This window comes from Oncorhynchus mykiss, chromosome 25 (genome assembly GCF_057628025.1).
Source record: "Oncorhynchus mykiss isolate SJ-2025 chromosome 25, ASM5762802v1, whole genome shotgun sequence".
Lineage (NCBI taxonomy): Eukaryota > Metazoa > Chordata > Actinopteri > Salmoniformes > Salmonidae > Oncorhynchus > Oncorhynchus mykiss.
In genome coordinates this window covers 49,248,412-49,264,659 of record NC_143046.1, presented here as the reverse complement: position 1 = coordinate 49,264,659, position 16,248 = coordinate 49,248,412, and the positions used below count along the sequence as shown (strand labels likewise).

The 16,248-nt window shown below is 40.3% G+C and overlaps 1 long non-coding RNA gene across 1 annotated transcript in view; it reads right to left on the bottom strand.

The window, feature by feature from the left end:
* The window catches only part of LOC149972024 (uncharacterized), a 161,681-nt gene that overhangs the window by 76,693 nt on the left and 68,740 nt on the right, over nt 1-16,248 (bottom strand). The window contains exon 2 of the long non-coding RNA XR_016491860.1: nt 2,458-2,590. This is a non-coding gene — a long non-coding RNA (uncharacterized LOC149972024). The remainder of the gene's footprint in view (nt 1-2,457; nt 2,591-16,248) is intronic.

Here is a 16,248-nt window from a genome sequence, read left to right as displayed (position 1 = left end):
TATTGTGTTATTGACTGAATGCTGTTTTTTCCATGTGTAACTCTTTGTTGTTTGTGTCGCACTGCTTTGCTTTATCTTGGCCAGGTCACAGTTGTAAATGAGAACTTGTTCTCAACTAGCTTACCTGGTTAAATAAAGGTGAAATAAAAAAGGGCGAGGCCCCTTTATGTTCAAGGTTTCAGGCTTGTAACTTAAAAAAAAATGAATAAGAATTATCAGTTTTAGTACAGGGACACAGTCTTGGAAATTAGTGTTTGCGCGTGCCATGAAGACAAGACACACCTGCTAAAATTGGTTTCATATTGAACATACAGAAAGTAGTAATAGTTTGATTACATTTTATCTGATGAGTAAACAGAAATGTATTTTGACTTGTTGAAACAGTTTAAGGGTAGATTTTCAGATTCCTTTCTCTGCACGTTGAACGAGTGGATTACTGAAATTGATGGTCCCAACTAAACTGACTTTTTGGGATATTAAGAAGGATTTGATCTAACAAAACAAACAAAACATGTTATAGCTGGGACCCTTTGGATGACAAATCGGAGGAAAAAATAAGTGAATATTTAATCGCTATTTATGAAACATTTTGGAAAAACATTTTGTGGGGCGCCGTCCTAAAACAATTGCATGGCATGTTTTCGCTGTAATAGCTACTGTAAATCGGACAGTGCAGTTAGATTAACAAGAATTTAAGCTTTCAACCGATATACAGTGTATGTACCTATATGTTTAATACCCATAATTTTTCTGATTATTTATTTTAATTGCGCGCTCTACAGTTTCACCGGAAGTTGTCCCGCTAGCCCGACGCCTAGCCCTTAAGAGTGTACTGTAAACTAAAACCCCATTTAAACTGCATGGCTCACCTCCAAATGTATTCAACCTGTCACGCCCTGAACTTAGAGATCCATTTAATTCTCTATTTTGGATAGGTCAGGGTGTGACTAGGGTAGGCAATCTAGTTTTCCTATTTCTTTGTTTGGCCTGGTATGGTTCCCAATCAGAGGCTGTCTATCGTTGTCTCTGATTGGGGATCATACTTAGGCAGCCTTTTCCCACCTTAGTTTGTGGGATCTTGATTTTGTATAGTTGCTGTGTAGCCTGCAGAACTTGACGTTCATTTTGTAATTTGTTGTTTTTCAGTGTTCATTTTAATAAAAGTAAGATGTTCGCCAACCACACTGCACCTTGGTCCGATCCTTCCATCAATGAACGTAACACAACCGAATAATTCCACACTTCTGTCATGAAACAGATGATTTGACCATGTCCTTGCCTTACCCCGGTAGTCCTTCAAATTGCCCCAGGATTTTCACCTCTAAAACAGGTGTCATTATTCTCACTGAGCAATGTAATTTGGCAAGATATTCTGTGAAACTCTATCGTCAATGCATCGGCCCTCGGGGGAATGTCGTGGCCTTGATCCCATCTCACACAATCCTTATTTCTGCAAGTAACCATAGTCCAGTTCACTGAGAGAAAAAATGTATATATATATTAAACAGCAGTTTAAACCTGGAAACATTTAATGTTGGTAGTTAAAATGTTGTCCACGTTATTCACATCACTCTGGTGGTGTTCGGAGCAGAGCAGCAGTAACAGATAGATAAATACAATTGCAATCTATTTTATTTATACTTATCTGCACCAGCATTTACTCCACTCTCTGAAAGGCCTCTATTTGAAACTTGGTGCTCAAATGTTGTGTCCTCAGTCATTCACTACTAGCACGCAAAATACAAGCTAATTCAATATTTTGTGGTTGAGCAAAGTAGCCCCTAAAAAACAAACCCAGTATCACATTAATTCTGTCTTCCCTTGCTCAAGCATTATTTGTCAGTGACAGAATAACCTGCAAACACAGTGAATGTGGCAGCGGCTCGCTGCAGTAACTGTGTTTGGCAATGATTAATCAAGGTCACCAGTGGCTTTCTCATCTTACGCAATTAACCTAGTTTCTCTGTGCGGTGGCGGCAATCTATGGGGAAGCAATTAAAATCCAAATACTTCCTGCTGGGTGTGGACTTAACCTTGCTGGAACTTTGGCTGCAGAATCCGCCGCAAACGCGCTGCCTCCTGCAGCAGGATTAAACCTTTCCTGGACATTTAATGACAATTGGGCCCCATCCCTATCCTATAATAAGTGATAAATGATCTGACGCTATATTGCTTTCACTTAGTTAGCTGATTATGATTGATCATCTTGAGGCAGAAGGGAAAGATGAAGAGAGGGTGGGAAGGCAATATTGTTTTTCTAAAGAGGATATGGAGAATCACAGCAGGCTTTCATCTTATCATGATCCAGGCAACTGCATATGCCGAAGCACACGTGTGGAGCACTACACCTCCAGCATCTAAGCTGTATCCAGCCACCAGCAATCACAAAACTTTGTCCCCATCATGGCAATTGGATAACAAAGTCCGTATTTTTTTTCTTTGTTAGTGTGTACTGACCTTGTCGTCGTCTCCCTGATGGCAACAAACAATCAAGTCTCCCTTTATCCTCCCTAGGATGTGTGCTGCAAGGTGGCTTCTCTCCCTGGCCAGTGATGAAGCGCTATTCTGCCTCATTGGCTCATCTTTTCACCTGCAAGATGGTGACAGAGAGCACATGAACAATTTCAATTGCATTGCGAGACGGTTTAAAAAAAAGATAACTATAATAATTACATTTATTTTGGGGGATGGAGGGGCTGGGAGGCATTGGAAAGAGGCACTATACTGATATATACTATGCATTCAAAAGTATGTGGGCACCCATTCAAATTAGTGGATTCTGCTATTTCAGCCACCACACCCGTTGCTGACAGGTGTCTAAAATCGAGCACATGGCCATGCAATCTCCATAGACAAACATTGGCAGTGGAATGGCCTTACTGAAGAGCTCAGTGACCTTCAACGTGGCACCGTCATAGGTTGCCACCTTTCCAACAAGTCAGTTCGTAAAATCTCTGCCCTGCTAGAGCTGCCCCGGTCAACTGTAAGTGCTGTTATTGTGAAGTGGAAACATTTAGGAGTAACCGGCTCGGCCGCAAAGTGGTAGGCTGCACAAGCTCACAGAATGGGACTGCCGAGTGCTGAAGCGTGTAGCGCTTAAAAATCGCTTGCAACACTCACTACCGAGTTCCAAACTGCCTCTGGAAGCGACGTCAGCATGAGAAATATTCAACGTGAAATGGGCTTCCATGGTCGAGCAGCTGCACCCAAGCCTATGATCACCATGCGCAATGCCAAGCATCGGCTGGAGTGGTTTAATACTCGCCGCCATTGGACTCTGGAACAGTGGAAACGTGTTCTTGGGAATGATGCTTCACCATTTGGCATTCTGACAGACACATCTGGGTTTGGTTGATGCCCCTTAGTTCCAGTGAAGGGTAAACTTAATGCTATAGCATACAATGAGATATTCTGTGTTTCCAACTTTGTGGCAACAGTTTTGGGAAGCTCTTTCATGTTTCAGCTTGACAACTCCCCTGTGCACAAAGTGAGGTCCATACAGATAGTTTGTTGAGATCGGTCTGGAAGAACTTGACTGGCTTGCACAGAGCCCTGACCTCAACCCCATCCAACAGCTTTTGGATGAATTGGAACACTGACTGCGAGCCAGACCTAATTGCCCAACATCTGTGCTTGACCTCACTAATGCTCTTGAAGCAATGTTACGACATATAGTGGAAAGCCCTCCCAGAAGAGTGGAGGCTTTTATACCAGCAAAGAGGGAACTAACTCCACATTAATGCCAATTATTTTGGAATGACAATTCGACGAGCATGTAGTGTAGACTCTGTATTGCTACCTCTTTTATATAGCCAAGTTATTGTTAATCATTGTATTTTTATTGTTACGTGTTTTACTTTTCTATTTCTTTCTTTCTGCGTTGTTGGGAAGGGCCCGTAAGTAAGCATTTCACTGTTAGTCCACAACGTTTGTTTACGAACCATGTGAAAAATAAAATGTTATTTGATGTCATTATGAAATTGTACGTTTGGATGTTTGCGAAGCATGTGACAAATAAAATTGTATTTGATGTCATTATAAAACAGTACCTTTTGGATCCTGGATGCTGATTGGTTGATAACAGTTAGTTATTCAATAACGCAAAATGTCATAATTACTGTACATTCCAAGTATCAATGTGCGTCCACTGTCCCGCAGCACAGCATTCATAAACTCAATCTCCCCAGGAAAATCTCAACATTATTTCCCCATGCTTATTGCCTAGCATTTTGTTTGGTACAGTGAAAGTTAATGAGCCTCACTGTGTGCCTAGTAGACCTGTTGAAGATGTTACAGGTTTTTTTGCAATCCCGAGGCTGACGGCTTCTCTGGTCAGGGCGAATTCATTTATAAGGATCATTAGAATTAATATATACAACTAATTGGCAATAGAAGCAAAGGTAAAACAAATGAAAATGGACGTAGTTTGCTGTCATTTCAGCTGCTTGATGTGATTGAGTGTTGGCTAGTTAGTTAGCAAAGGAGAAGTAATGTCAGCCTAGCTATCCTCGATAACCATCTTATAGACTTGACAATCAGCTGGATGTTGCCTATTTATAATTTAATTAAATCATAATTTTTTCAGTTGTCTCTCGTCAGCATTGAACCTCTGCTAGCTACATAAATGTTTTTTTTGCATAACAACATTGGATTAATTGAATGAATGACTGAGTCGAAACATGAAAATAGAATAAACAGCCAGCTTGTTTGGTTATCAACCTCAGAACTAACAACCTGTTTTTACCCGGACTATATAATCTGGTGAAAGGATTAAATAAAACTAATTTACTCATTAAACCTCTTAGAGCTACCCTCCTACTATTTTAAATTTCCGCCTGAAGACATACCCAAATCTAACTGCCTGTAGCTCAGGCACAGAACCAAGGATATGCATATTCTTGGTACCATTTGAAAGAAAACACCGAAGTTTGTGTAAATGTGAATTGAATGTAGGAGAATATAACACAATAGATCTGGTTTAGATAATACAATGAAAAAAAACATGTTTTTTATTTTTATTGTTCTATCATCATCTTTAAAATGAACAAGATAAAACAAACATTCAGATAAGATGATGGGGACAATTTCAGTGAAAAACATAAGAGGGCAACAGTACTTGTGCAAAGTTTCAAAATGAGTGTGCTACATGACATTTACCATGAAGTCACCCAGGTGTCCCACACAAATGTACCCAAATGGCCAAATTGGTGAAGTGAAACATTTTGAATGGAATAACTATATACAAAATACCAAAATGGTATTCTAACACCCCCCCCCCCCCCCCCCCAAAAAAAATATACATTTACAAAATAACACTTTCAATATTTGGAAGACCCTCAGTCCTCTCTACACAATATTATGCTGCTGATGCCAGGTGCCATAGCACATCCATGCATGCAGAAATACATTTGGGCAGATGAACACCACTTGTGGCAGGAGCTGGATGAACCAGCTTCAGTAGGGGATGGACACCTTGGCACTGGGTGCTCCCATTCGGAGTCAGTGTCACTGTGAAAGAAAATGTTCAGTTAGAATAGTGTCACACATGAGCCCTGTATCAACAGGTATAATAAACATATATATATATATAGAGTACAGGGAACATAAGGTTGAATATATTATTATAGACCTGCTAGATCTACTGTCATTATTATATTACAACAGACCAGCTGTATCTACTGTCTCCATTTCACTTTGGCCATTGTTGTGGGCCTGCCCTCCATTCAAATTTCATTTCACAAATAATATTTTATATTATTAATTTCAAACAACGGCATTAGCATGAGAAGAACTTACCAGTCCAAAACGATGTCCTATCCGTTCAAAAAATATTCCTCCATTTGGGAATCGCTAAATTAATCGTCCTCAATCAATTTCTTCTAAAATTGTGTGTACATCTGTATATCTAGACTTAGATGTAGCTTTGATTGCAATGAAACCAAACATGACTGGAAAAGTCACGTTTTGTGTGTGTATTTACCTCGAATGTGTCGTTGAAAATGGAATGAGACGGAATTCACGACACAAGCGGTTCACAAAATCGTCAACGGTAAACAATTTATTTTATTGCAGTTTGTGATTTTGTTATGCCTGTGCTGGTTGAAATAGTTGTTTTTTATGGGGCTCTATCCTCAGATAATCGCATCGTATTCTTTCGCAGTAAATCCTTTTTTAAATCTGACAATGCAGTTGGATTAGCAAGATTCTAGGCTTTCGAAACATGTGAGACACTTGTATTTTCATGAATGTTCAATATGACTATTTATGTAGCGATCACGGTATGTTGTCAAATTTCATCCCGCTACCGGGTTCCGTGCGCAGAAAGGTTAAAATAATCACGTTTTCATTAAAGTGAATCTTCTTTTATATATGTTGGCAACTGTTTAATAAAAGCAATAATGCCCTCGAACCTGAGAATTATCATGTGATAACTCCCTACTAACGGCTGTTCCCCGGCTCTTGGCTTTCCCTCTGGCCTAACAGCCCTCAGTTGGGAGTTATTTTACGATAATCCCTGGGTTCTCATGCTTTATTGCATAATGAGTGCATTGCGGTCATCATAATGACAGTTGGAATGTCAGAATTCTAAGACCTATTTTACTTGTGAAATATGATAAAACACTGGTGGATAATGGTCTTTGACTCCAAACAAAGAGCAGTGCTTTTATGAATGATCATGTACGGTATAATCAGGTGCCAACTTTATGACGCCCTCACATGTACTCTGTAAACATGGCTGAACCAAATGCCAGAGTGTCTGTCTTCTATTTAATCCCCAATCAATGCCACCATGTCCTTTGTCCTTGAGCTGTACTCCCATACCTGTAACCAAATCAAGAAATCCCACAACATCTCCCAATTATAAATGTGAAATAAGCTTTAAAGTACATTAGTTCCTTTCTATGTTAATTGAATTTATCACGGCTGTCAACCCTTTCTCTCTGCCCTTTGGGCTCCCTGTAACTCTCCACAGTAGGTAAGGTTAACAGGGAGATTAGGAGCACTAGCGACTGACTCATTGACTGGCATATAAGTCAGCAATTATCTACGAAGTAATTCATCAAGTATGGTGGGTGCTCTGTAGAGTAGATATTCATAGAATATGCATATGAGATTTGCATTAAACATAATTTGATTCTCACATCACTACTTGTAGTATTGTTTATCTACTGCAGAGGAGAGGTAGGGTTAAGACACATAATGGTATATTTTTTAATGGTTTGTGGTAGAGTCTCACTTCAAATGTGGAAGGCAAGATATAGCATAATACTATTATGGTAATTCTTGTTTAATGAGAGTGGTAAGAATTACTTGAAAGCAAGTCAGCTTGCCTCCTGAAAAATTATTCATCTTAAAAGTTCTAAAAAGATTACACTAGCTATGCTGGCCTATAGTCCCTTTGGAAACCCAACTACCTAACCATCCAATGATCAGATTTATAAATAAATTATCTGGGCTCCCAAAAATAAAAATCTATATAATATATAAACAACTTTTGGAAAGCTCATTTTCAGAGCTAGCCATTAATAAAGTATGGTCTACAGATCAAAGTGGATCTGAAAAAAACATTAACTAGAACAGAATATGGAAAAATATGACCTTGGCATCCCTTAATCCGAACCATCAATTTAAAAATTTTAAGGTTGTTCCCAGACTGTATTTAACACCAAGAAAATGTTTTTTACTATGAAAATGGCCCCAAATCCCAACTATTTACTGTTTTCCCTAAATAAGGTAGGTGTGTTCCATTATATGATGTGGTAATGTGATAATTTCATAATGCATGAATGTAAATATTCAATGCTTCACATCAATTATGTTCCTTGTGACGACAGCTCCTTAACACCCAATCAATCAGAGACGATTACTGCTGGTAGGCAGCACTGCAGCAAAAAAAACATATTAGCTCTTAGAAGGCAATCATCTCACTTTCTCCCAATTCACCAGTGGATGATATAAAGTTAGAATTATCAACAGCGAGAATGAATGGTGCTAATCAAGGAACACATGAGGTCTGAACAAATATACTTGACTCTAAAGAATAATCTCAGTGTCACATCCTGACCGTAGTTCCTTTTTTATGTCTCTATTTTTTTGTTTGGTCAGGGCGTGAGTTGGGGTGGGCATTCTATGTTTTTGTTCTTTTGTATTTCTGTGTTTGGCCTGGTATGGTTCCCAATCAGTGGCAGCTGTCTATCGTAGTGTCTGATTGAGAACCATACTTAGGTTGCCTGTTCCCATCTGTGTTGGTGGGTAGTTGTTTTCTGTTTTGTGTGTCTACACGTTACAGAACTGTTTTGTTTCATTCACTCGCTCTCTTTGTTGTTTTTTGGTTATTGCAGTGTTAAATTTTAATTGTTTACCTTTGATGATCTTCGGATGTTTTCACTCACGACACTCCCAGTTACACAACAAATGTTCCGTTTGTTCCATAAAGATGATTTTTATGCTGTGCTGTGCCGGGCGAATGTGGGCATTGAGCCTAATGCTCGAGATCTCCAGTGCTCCACCACAGCTCTGTTCAACCTGTGCCTGCAATCTGGAGGGTCCGGGCTAAAGTGGTCATTCAGCCTGGAGGAGTGGTGCCAAGGCTGCGCACCAGAGCTCCAGTGCTCCCCTACAGCCCGGTCCATCCGGTGCCTCCTCCACGCACCAGGCCTCCTAGGTCCTGTGGCAGCCCCACGCACCAGGCTGTCTCTCCGTCTCCTCCCTCCAGGTTCTCCCGCCTGTCCGGAGCTGCCAGAGTCTCCCGCCTGTCCAGAGCTGCCAGAACCGCCCGTCAGTCCGCAGCCGCCAGAGTCTCCCTCCTATTCGGGCCCTGCGGTAAGGGTCCCCAGTCCGAGGTCGGCGGCGAGGGTCGCCACTCCAGAGGCGCCACATAAGTGGGCCAAGACTAAGGTGGAGTGGGGTCTACGTCCCGCACCAGAGCCGCCACCACAGTGAAATGCCCACCCAGACCTTCCCCTATAGGTTCAGGTTTTGCGACCGGAGTCTGCACCTTTAGGGGGGGGGGGTACTGTCACATCCTGACCTTAGTTCCTTTTTTATGTCTCTATTTTTGGTTTGGTCAGGGCGTGAGTTGGGGTGGGCATTCTATGTTTTTGTTCTATGTTTTGTATTTCTGTGTCTGGCCTGGTATGGTTCCCAATCAGAGGCAGCTGTCTATCGTTGTCTCTGATTGACAACCATACTTAGGTAGCCTGTTCCCACCTGTGCTGGTGGGTAGTTGTTTTCTGTTTTAAGTGTATTCACCTTACAGAACTGTTACGTTTCGTTCACTCTCTATCTTTGTTGTTTTTGGTTATTGCAGTGTTCAGTTTTAATTGTTTACCTTTGATGATCTTCGGATGTTTTCACTCACGACACTCCCAGTTACACAACAAATGTTCAGTTTGTTCCATAAAGATGATTTTTATATCCAAAATACCTATGTTTGTTTGTCGCGTGATGTTCAGAAATCCACAGGAAAGAGCGGTCACGACAACACAGACAAAAATTCCAAATAGTTTTCATAATGTCCACAGAAACATGTCAAACGTTTTTTTATAATTAATCCTCAGGTTGTTTTTAAAATATATAATCGCTAATATATCAACCGCAAATGTCTTTCACACTAGGAGAGGGGAAAACTATGGCTGTCCAAATTCTGTTGCGCAAACAGAACTCATGTGACCCCTTGATGCAATGTTATCGTTCTGGCTCATTTTTCAAAATAAAAGCCTGAAACTATTTCTGAGGACTGTTGACACCTTGAGAAAGCGATAGGAAAAGGAATCTGGTTCATATCCATTTAAATCCAGCAAAGGGAGGCAATGGAACATGGAGTTTTCAAAATAGAAGCAACTTCCTGTTTTGATTTTCCTCAGGGTTTCGCCTGCAATATCAGTTCTGTTAAACTCACAGACAATATTTTGACAGTTTTGGAAACTTTAGTGTGTTCTATCCAATACTAATAATAATATGCATATCTTAGCAACTGAGACTGAGGAGCTGGCCATTTACAATGGGCACCTTTTCATCCAAGCTACTCAATACTGCCCCTGCAGCCATATTAAGTTAACAGGTGTGCCTTGTCAAAAGTTCATTTGTGAAATTATTTATTTCCTTAATGCGTTTGAGCCAATCAGTTGTGTTAGTGACAAGGTAGGGGTGGTATGCAGAAGAGAGCCCTATTAGGTAAAATACCAAGTTCATATTATGGCAAAAAAAAGAGAAATGACAGTCCACTTTAAGACATGAAGGTCAGTCAATACGGAAATTTCAAGAACTTCAAACATTTCTTCAAGTGCAGTTGCAAAAACCATTAAACGCTACAGTGAAATTGTCTCTCATGAGGACCGCCACAGCGAAGGAAGACCCAGAGTTACCTCTGCTGCAGAGGATAAGTTCATTAGAGTTACCAGCCTAGAAATGGCAGCCCAAATAAATGCTTCACAGAGTTCAAGTAACAGACACATCTCAACATCAACTGTTCAGAAGAGACTGTGTGAATCAGGCCTTCATGGTCAAAATGCTGCTAAGAAACCACTACTAAAGGACACCAATACAAAGAAGAGAATTGTTTGGGCCAAGAAACACGAGAAATGGACATTAGACCGGTGGAAATCTGTCCAAATTTGAGATTTTTGGATCCTACCGCCGTGTCTTTGAGACTCGAGTAGGTGAACGGATGATCTCATTCAAGATACACGTAACCAGCATGGCTACCACAGTATTCTGCAGCAATACGCCATCCCATCTAGTTGGCGCTTAGTGGGACTATCATTTGTTTTTCAACAGGACAATGACCCAACACATCTCCAAGCTGTGTAAGGGCTATTTGACAAAGCAGGAGAGTGATGGAGTGCTGCATCAGATGAACTGGCCTCCACAATCACCCGACCTCAACCCAATTGAGATGGTTTGGGATGAGTTGGACCACAGAGTGAAGGAAAAGCAGCCAACAAGTGCTCAGCATATGTGGGAACTCCTCCAAGACTGTTGGGAAAGCATTCCAGGTGAAGCTGTTTAACCTCTGGCGTCGAGCAATGCCGTATCCGGGAGGATAATCATAGCCTCAAGCTCATTACCATAACGCAACGTTTCCTATTCATGAAAACCGCAAATGAAATGAAATAAATATATTGAAACACAAGCTTAGCCTTTTGTTAACAACACTGTCATCTCAGATTTTCAAAATATGCTTTAACCAAAGCTACACAAGCATTTGTGTAAGAGTATTGATAGCCTAGCATAGCATTAAGCCTAGCATTCAGCAGGCAACATTTTCACAAAAACAAGAAAAGCATTCAAAAAAATAATTTACCTTTGAAGAACTTCGGATGTTTTCAACGACGAGACTCTCAGTTAGATAGCAAATGTTCATTTTTTCAAAAAATATTATTTGTGTAAGAGAAATAGCTCCGTTTTGTTCATCACGTTTGGCTAAGAAAAAAAAAACGAAAATTAATTTACAACGCCAAACTTTTTTCCAAATTAGCTCCATAATATCGACAGAAACATGCAAACGTTGTTTAGAATCAATCCTCAAAGTGTTTTTCACAATTCTATTCGATGAAAAATCATTCCTGGCAGTCGGTTTCTCATCAGAGCCAATGCTGCAGACACCTTGGGGAAAAAGTGGAAAAGGTAAGCTGACTCCTAGCTCCTCCACAGCCATATAAGGAGTCATTGCCATGAGGCGGTTTCAAAATATGTGCCACTTCCTGATTGTATTTTTATCTGTTTTTTTTCTGCAACATCAGTTCTGTGGCACTCACAGACAATATCTTTGCAGTTTTGGGAACGTCAGAGTGTTTTCTTTCCAAAGCTGTCAATTATATGCATAGTCGAGCATCTTTTCGTGACAAAATATCTTGTTTAAAACGGGAATGTTTTTCATCCAAAAATTAAAAGAGCGCCCCCTATATCGAAGAAGTTGTGCAAAGCGCCCCCTATATCGAAGAGAATGTGCAAAGCTGTCATCAAGGTAAAAGGTGGCTACTTTGAAGAATATAAAATATATTTTGATTTCTTTTACACTTTTTTTGGTTACTACATGATTCCATGTGTGTTATTTCATAGTGTTGATGTCTTCACTATTATTCTACAATGTAGAAAATAGGAACAATGAAGAAAAACCCTTCAATGAGTACGTCTGTCCAAACTTTTGACTTGTACTGTACATACAAACAATATACACTCTAAGCTGACATATGTAATTGTTTTAAGATTGTCATACTATGGCTAATTTAGCTATTTGATTTTGAATTGTAGAACCCCTTTAGGTATCAAAAAAAATATATATACTTTTGGGGGGGGCGTAAAATATTACATTTGGGATTTACTACTAAAGCCCAGAGAAACACACTGAATAACACATTCATAAATGGCAAAAAAAGACAGTCAAAAAATATATCATAAGAAACAAGATTTGAAGTGTCTGTCCTATATCTAGGAGATATAAGAAAGCTCAGGATTTTTAAAATTTTTTTTTAAACTTTTTTGTGTTAATTAAACTACTTTCATACTTCCATTCATTTTTGAAAAACCAGTACCGGTTACCTTCAGATGAGTCCTGTGACACTTGTTGGTTTACATTAGTTTGTAGCCCAAACTATTTGAACGATACAAACAGAAGTTGGCACATCGATGGAACCATCCCCTAACACTTGTGCAAAACATAGAACACCATGTTCGTGAGTCTCCCCTTTCCATATAGGGGTCATAATAGTTAGTAGGTCAAACCGTTAGGACACTACAGACGTTTTTGGACTTTGGGGCCATCCTGTAGATGGCATCCCCATAATCCAGGATGTGGAGTAGTGTCATTTAGACCAGGAAGTGTTTAATAGAGTGTGTAAATGAAGATTTGATTCGGTAGAGAAAGCCTATTCTGGACTTGACCTTTCCTTGAAGATTATTGATTGTTTTTGTGTGTGTGTGGAATGATAGTGGCATGTCCAGCCAGAATCCCAGGTATTTGTATGCACTGACAAATTCCAGGGTAGACCCATCTATTAAGTAGATGTTAAGGGGAACGTCGATGTGATTTTTCCTGTAGAACAGCATAGCTTTTTGTTTGTGTCGAGGAGGTGGTGCAGGTTGAGGAAGGTATGCTTGATGTGAGTGAAGGTTGATTAAAGGCTTGTTAGCACAGAGTTTGAGGGCCCAGATGTATAGAGAATGGTGTCATTGGCAAAGAGGTGTATGAAGTACTCGTTAACATTTCGTGAAACGTTATTTGTCTAAATGGAGATGGTGGTGCCTAGGGTGGATCCTTGAGGGACACCCATGGTGACTGGAAGGGGTGAAGATAGCATGTTATCTGATTTTTACAATACTATAATATTTCTGGTTATTTAAAAGATATTTCACCACGGTTTGGATGGTACAATGATTTTCTACATTGCTTGTTTTGAAATTGGGGAGAAAAAGGGGGTAAAATACCCCAAAAATACAAACCTATGTAAAATAAAAAGTCTAAATCTGTCGCTGGTCATCAAACCTTACATATGGCTTCCTGTAAGAGCTTTGATGAACCCAGACCCGACAGAGATGCAACGTGTATAAAAGAAAAGGAGGGATCTCCATCCACTGTTTAAAACCTCCCCATGAAAAGACACCTCAAGACATCACAGACTTACGCATGTTTGATCTTTTGCCCTTCGTCTTCAGGATGACTGCCTGTCTTTTTCATGCTTTCAGGACTAGAAATACATCTGCCAACCCACCCCACCTTTCTTGTTCGATTGGGCACACACAAACAAATAAACACATCAGCTCGTCGCTTTCGTTGAATCTCTGAGCAGTGTTTTATTTTGCTCTTATTTTACGGGCCATTGCCTGTCCTCCTGCCTCATTGATTTCAGTGTTCTTCTTTCCTTTTCCCAATGATGCTGTGTGGCTCCATTAGAAAGGAGGCTGTGAATTTAGCATGGCTGTGCTGCTTTCTGTCTGCCTGGGAACAGCTATTCCTCTGGGTGGCACGAGTTCTCCACTATTCTGAGGAACGTTTCTCAGCTTGGAAAGGGGAATAAGTCAGAGGCTACACGGTAAAGGATGAGACACACCGCCAACTTCTCAGCTTGTCTGGGCTGAGGTGGGAATAACGAAATGTGTCAGGGCGGTGGGGCATTGTGGGTTTTCAAGGTTTTTAGTTAGCCTATGTTATACTAGATACATATACAGACACAAACAGTAGATAGAAAACCAGAAAATCTATTTGCTATATTTGACACCTGCCTCCTCACACAAATCCAGGCAACCAGTATGGGGCATCTGTGTCCATTACATGAAAGCATACACATCAGATAGCATCACAGCTTAGGTCAATTGCCAGCATGAGTCAGATTGCTAGTCTCGCAGGGGATTATGGGTGATATGGATATGGCTCTTTATGGATATACATTATGCTTTATAATCCTCCATTGGAGGTGTTCTGGTTTCAGGTATTTAGATCAGGCGACACAAAACTGATGGCATCGAGATTTCTACTCTTCTATGCTCTCCAGGCAATATCTCACATCACATCCCCCACACCTCAGAAGATAGTTTAATGCAATTTTTGCTGTTATGCCTGTCAGCGGCCTGTGATCAGATTTAAATTATTGCATGCATGCAACAGACTGGAATCCAACAGACTTTCAAGACCAGGGAAAGCCATTTGAAAGCATCACCGACTTCTTGACAGTTTATGTTTTAATTCATGAGCATACTACGTTCTTATTATTGATTTGTAATTATGTGAACTTCAGCAGGCAATGTCCTATTCCTGAATGGAATTTCATTCTTTTAGTCTGTAAAGAATGTAGCTGACCCTAACCTTGCTTGTCATTGTCTGGGCTCCCAGGTGGCGATGTGGTCTAAGGTACTGCAAACCAGTGCTAGATGCATCGCTACAGACCATCGTTCGATCCCGGACTGCATCACAACCTGCCGTGATCGGGAGTCCCATAGGCTGGCGCACAATTGGCACAGCGTTGTTCAGGTTAGTGGAAGGTCTGGCCGTCATTGTAAAATAAAAAATGTGTTCTTAACTGACTTCCCTAATTAAATTATAGGTTAAATATATATATATATATATATATATATATATATATATATATATATATATATATTACACTACACTACCAGTCAATGGTTTGGACACACTTACTCATTCAAGGGTTTTTCATTATTTGTACTATTTTCTACATTCGGGTAAGGGGGATATCTAGTCAGTTGTACAACTGAATGCCTTAAGACATTCAATCCGGAAAATGTCAAGAACTTTGAAAGTTTCTTCAAGTGCAGTCGCAAAAACCATCAATCGTCATGATGAAACTGGCTCTCATGAGGACTGCCAGAGGAAAGGAAGACCCAGAGTTGCCTCTGCTGCAGAGGATAAGTTCATTAGAACAACTGCACCTCAGATTGCAGCCCAAATCAATACTTCACAGAGTTCAAGCAACAGGCACATCTCAACATCAACTGTTCAGAGGAGACTGCATGAACCAAGCCTTTATAGTTGAATTGCTGCAAAGAAACCACTACTAAAGGACACCAATAAGAAGAGGAGACTTGCTTGGGATGAGAAACATGAGCAAAGGACATTAGACAGGTGAAATCTGTCCTTTGGTCTGATGAGTCCAAATGTGAGATTTTTGGTTCCAACAACCGTGTCTTTGTGAGAAGCAGAGTAGGTAAACGTTTGATCGCTGCATGTGTGGTTCCCAATGTGAAGATGGAGGAGGAGGTGTGATGGTGTGGGGCTGGTGACATTGTCTGTGATTTATTAAAAAATCAAGGTACACTTAACGAGCATGTCTACAACAGCATTCTGCAGCGATATGCCATCCCATCTGGTTTGCACTTAGTGCCACTATAATTTGTTTATCAACAGAACAATGACCCAACACACCTCCAGGCTGTGTAAGGGCTATTTGACCAAGAAGGAGAGTGATGGAGTGCTGCATTAGATGACCTGGCCTCCACAATCACCCGACCTCAACCCAATTGAGATGGTTTGGGATGAGTTGGACCACAGAGTGAAGGAAAAGCAGCCAACAAGTGCTCAGCATATGTGGGAACTCCTTCAAGACTGTTGAAAAAGCATTCCTTATGAAGCTGGTTGAGAGAATGCCCAGAGTGTGCAAAGCTGTCATCAAGGCTACATTGAAGAATATAAAATATATATTTCATTTGTTTAACACTTTGTTTTTGATTACAACATGATTCTGTATTTCATAGTTTTAATGTCTTGACTATTAGTCTACAATGTAGAAAATA